Source organism: Trifolium pratense, linkage group LG4 (genome assembly GCF_020283565.1).
Source record: "Trifolium pratense cultivar HEN17-A07 linkage group LG4, ARS_RC_1.1, whole genome shotgun sequence".
In the NCBI taxonomy this organism is placed as follows: Eukaryota; Viridiplantae; Streptophyta; class Magnoliopsida; order Fabales; family Fabaceae; genus Trifolium; species Trifolium pratense.
In genome coordinates this window covers 29,052,635-29,057,457 of record NC_060062.1, presented here as the reverse complement: position 1 = coordinate 29,057,457, position 4,823 = coordinate 29,052,635, and the positions used below count along the sequence as shown (strand labels likewise).

Here is a 4,823-nt window from a genome sequence, read left to right as displayed (position 1 = left end):
TAAGAAATTTTGACCAATTTCCAAATGTTTTAAATGTTCAATTTTGTAACACCCTAACCACTACTAGAAAATTCGCTTTTAGCGACCGATTTAGAGACTGAATTATTTTGGTCACTATAGAGACCGAATTAGAGACCAAAATGTCAAGATTTAAAATAAAAAAATATTTTGGTCGCTAAATCGGTCGCTATTAAATGTAGAGACCGATTTAGATACTGAAAATTAGCGACCGAATTATTTTGGTCACTAAAATCCGTCGCCTAACCCAAATCAATTTTTTAAAATCAATTTTTACTTGTCACTTTTCAAGTTTCCCAAATCAAATTTCGCTTAACCCTGGAATGGTGAACCATATTTTCGCTGCACCACCCACCGCAACACCGCTTCTCCACCTCTTCGCGTTCACCCTAAATCAAATTTTCACCTCTTCTCCACCGCAACACCGCTTTTCACACGTCTGTTCTCCTCTTCTCCACCCAAACTGACACATTCACGTTTCCCTTCGTGGTCACAGAGACAACGACCTCAACCTCCGCTGTCTCAAATGATGTCGTTTTCAAATATCCGATCGATCTTCCTCGTGCGTATTACTTTTCCCTCTTCGTTCACAGTTTTTTCTTCTCTTTCTGATTTTTTTTTGTGCGATTATTTTAGGTCCTTTGTCTTCGAATCAGTCATCTAGTCTTGTTTTCGATGTCTCACGACTTCATGTTGCATATCAGGTATTTGATATTTTGCTTCTTGCATTACATTCAAAGTGGTTTCGAAATTTTGTTTATTTACATAAATTTTTTTAGGATTTTTTTTGGTGTGTATGGTAGAAGCATTAATTATATAGTGTGTGTTAGTGTTTGATAAACAAAGTTTTGGGGTAACACTTTTGCCTTGGTTTGTATGAGGACTCGTATGCATATTGTGATTTGTGAGGAACATGAATGGGTTTATGTGGGAATTTATGATGGATTTAATGGTCCTGATGCAACTGATTGTCTTGTTAATAATATTTTTTATGCTCTACATGATGAGCTTAGAGGGTTTCTATGTAATTTCTATGTAATCGAAATCGAAATAGTAGTAATAAAGCGAAAAGTGAATAGGGTTTTTGTCACATAGATGTGTTAGAAGCTCTTTCTGAGGTAATGAGGAAAACTGAGGATGATTAATCATAATCCTGTTTTGACTATTATGGGTTCTTGTGTTTTGGTTATGTTGATGAAAGGTGAAGATGTTTATTTGATATGTTGGTGATAGTCGTGCAATTTTAGCTGCTTAGATTGGGAATCATCCTCAACTCACCATGGATCATAGCACTCATGTGAAAGAAGTAGGTTTTTTTTAACATGTTGAAATTGAGTAATTACTCAATTTGATTCTCAACAATGTAGAATCTTATCAACTTAGTTCTCTACATTAGGTTCGTCCCACTATTGATATTTCGGAGACTATAATGATAATATTTTTAGATTTTGTATTTCGAGTATATATTGTAATTTGTAATATTATAATTTGGAGACAAATCTAAGTATCTTGATGAATCTTCTAAGAGTATGGTCCATTTAGTAATACTTAATTACACGCCTAACCTTCGTGCCTTGATTGTGTGCTGCTCCTTGCTCCTTTTGTGTCTAATTTTACAGCTTTTTCACGATTTTTTTTTTGCTTTGCTTTGCTTTGCTCGGTAAAGTTCCGCAAGTTACGAATAATATTATGGTTCTAATTAAGCTATAAACTGTGACTGAAATGAATTTATAAATTTAAGCAATCAGTTCTTGTTTTCATGACATCATGTCCGTTTATGCTTCTGCACTGTGCAAATTAACTACCTTTCTATTGCTTTGAAGGACATGTTTATCAGTTTGTTTCACCTAATATAGATTTTCAAGTGAATGTCTATCATTGTTTGAGGAATGTGTAAACTTGGATTGTAAACTTGTGATGTGTAACAATGATATGCCTTTTGTGTGCATTAGTTTACAACTTAAAACCTGTAGATAAAATATTGTGCACTTTACATGTGATGGTTAAAAATGATTTTGTCTCTTCATCTTTTGATTCAAGAGCCTAATAAAATTGTTTTGTGTTTTACTTTTACCTGGTGTTTCTACTGTTACTAATTCTCTTAGACAATCTTAGATTTTGAATTTTGAACTTCGAGCAAAGGACATGCTGCAACATATCTGCATAGGTCCAATTTCCAATGCATCATTTGTTCGAGTGAGCATATCAGTTAAGGTATGAGGTGCTGGTTTACAAAGGTGGAAATCCTTTTCTAATGATTGACTTTTCTTTAATTGTCACGTTTTCTGCTATGTTTTGACATTAATCTTGTGCTTATTATGATTTTTTATGGAACACTGAAGTTAGTTGATGTAGTATTGTTTTGTAAGTTATTTGGAATGTTCATTCAATTTGTAGTTTTTTACAATATTGGTGTTCTTTTTCTCTTTTTTCTCTTTGCACATAATTATCTTTTGGTGAATAATTCTCTTCTTCAATTATCTTTTTATGTGCAAAGAAAGACACCAAAACATAATTGAAGAAGCTCCTGCTGTAGGACTTACATTCCACAACCTAAATATTAGTTTTTTTTTTTTTTTTTTAAAGTTTTAATTACTATAGTTGTGAACTTGTAATTACACATTTGCAGCCAGACATTTATGCTGAATTCTGTGCACACTTGGTTCAAGTTACTTTCTTCACTGAATACATGATGTTTTTCAATTAAATTTTCAATGCATTTTTAAAATATTTGTTCTTTCAACAGTTAAAAAAGGACATCGAGGATTGGAATTAGTTCTTGATTTGGTTTGTGTTGCATTGGGGAACAAATTCACTCTGATTTGTATGATTTGGCATGCCTTATGCCTCTGTTAAGATTTCCTACTCTGTAGTTTTTACACTTGATTGCTCATCACTGACTATATATATTATGGATGTGCAGCATTCAGAAGAGCATGAATGCTAGAAGTGAGGCAGAACCATATATTTTGTTAGGATCAAGGAGGAGGTGAGAGTAAGGCTATGCCATTGTTGTACTTTCCACAAGATCAAGGTGGAGATGAGGGTAATTTATAGTATATCTTTAAGTTGTTATTCTGTTTTCGCATCTTTGATGAAGCTATTTTTTTTTTTTTTTGTGATGATCCTACTAGTGTCTCACCAATTAAGGAGTCAAACTTTTAATATTTTTGATGATCCAGAACTTATAGAGATGAAAAGAAAAGCAAATACACAAGTTTGAAGGAAATGGTTACACTTTTAAGGTATATATACATAGTGATTTTATAGCTAGATGACTGCTTTTATTTTTTATTCCAATTCAGACCACAATGCATCATTTCAAGTGCGTGTGTTCTAGAAATCTGAAAACATATACGGTTGAATCCAAATCTTAAAAGGGAAGAGCATGTAATACATTTGATATTCTTTTGCTTCTAAATTTTGGATGGAATGAAACAAAAGCTGAAAAGTGGGTTCTGTTGTTTTTGTAGGTAAAGCACTTTTGAAGTTCAAGCAAGGAATTATGAGTGACCCTTTTGATGCTTTGTCAAATTGGGTTGATGATGAATTTGGTGTTGACCCTTGTAATTGGTTTGGAGTTGAATGTTCATAAGGAAGAGTTGGGTTATTGGTAAAAAAAGCTTTGTTATTCACACTTTCTCTTTTTCTATGTCATCCATGCTAGTCTTATATTGAGGCATGTTCAGTTCTTCAAACTTTTTAATATATATACTCTTTAAATTGATTATGATTTTCATAATAATTACTTGAGTCTCCTAAATTGATTATGATTTGTGAAATTGTGATTTGAATTTTGTCTTGACCATTTTGCAGGTTGTTGATCTGGAGGAAGAATAATACAATGGAGACATTAAGAAAAGGAAAACATGAGTGTCACTGTTAAAGTACATGAGTGTCATTGTTCAAGTCTCTTAATTATGACCAAATAGGTTCTTTGATTTTGTGCTTATAAGTAAAAGTGAATGATACTTCCACATTTGTGTATTGTTAAGAACATGTTATATGTATATCATATACAATATATGATTATTGTTTGAGATTCTTAACCAATTTTGGGATCAATATCAATTGGTTGATAATGCTTGTAATTGGATTTGAGTAGCCATACTTTGTATGATGCATTGTTTGAATGTCTTATGGTATTTAGAAACATATGTGATGCTTTTGACTTTAGTTTTTTTTTTTTTTTGGCACAGTTTAATTAAAATAAATTATCATGATTTGATTTTATGATCAATTAAGTTTATTGGTAAATTAAGTTTGATAAATAATAACATAATGCCAAAAAAAAAATTTCATTTAGAGACTGAAATAGAGACTGAAATTAACAAATTGGTCGCAAAATCGGTCGCAACAAACATAGAAATTATTTTCAAATCGGTCGCTAAATCAGTCGCTAGTATTAGTCACTAAATCAGTTGCTATAGCGTCGGACAAAACATCGCATCAAGCGTCACAAACTCAGTCTCTAAGCTGGTCTCTAAGTTTGGTCACTATTTCGGTCTCTAAAATCTGTCGCTATTCGGTCGCTAAATATCGGTCGCTGGCTTGGTCACAATGGAGTAGCGACCAGGGTCGTTGATGCTGATTTTTTGTGGTCGCTAATTCGGTCGCTAATGGATTTAGAGACCGATTTTGATGAAAATCGGTCGCTAAATCGGTCGCAAAAAGCAAATTTTCTAGTAGTGAACCCATACTACCCTTAAAAACGTAATTTTAAAAACTTTTCAACAAGTGTAAAGGCAGAGTGTCACGCGGTAAATAAAACACAAGCATACACACACAGAGCGTCATGAAATTTA

General features: G+C 32.8%; 1 long non-coding RNA gene across 5 annotated transcripts; it reads left to right on the top strand.

The window, feature by feature from the left end:
• The first annotated feature begins 307 nt into the window (after nt 1–307).
• Nucleotides 308–4,153, top strand: LOC123882024. Of its 5 annotated transcripts, none has more exons than XR_006799669.1 (6): nt 308–580; nt 655–722; nt 2,134–2,232; nt 2,765–2,842; nt 2,942–3,263; nt 3,492–4,153. It is a non-coding gene; the product is annotated as an uncharacterized LOC123882024 (long non-coding RNA). The 5 variants fall into 5 exon arrangements; XR_006799668.1 differs by lacking the exon at nt 2,765–2,842 and having other exon boundaries at nt 327–580; nt 3,492–3,631; nt 3,835–4,153; XR_006799670.1 differs by lacking the exon at nt 655–722 and having other exon boundaries at nt 327–580.
• The last annotated feature ends 670 nt before the right edge of the window (nt 4,154–4,823 follow it).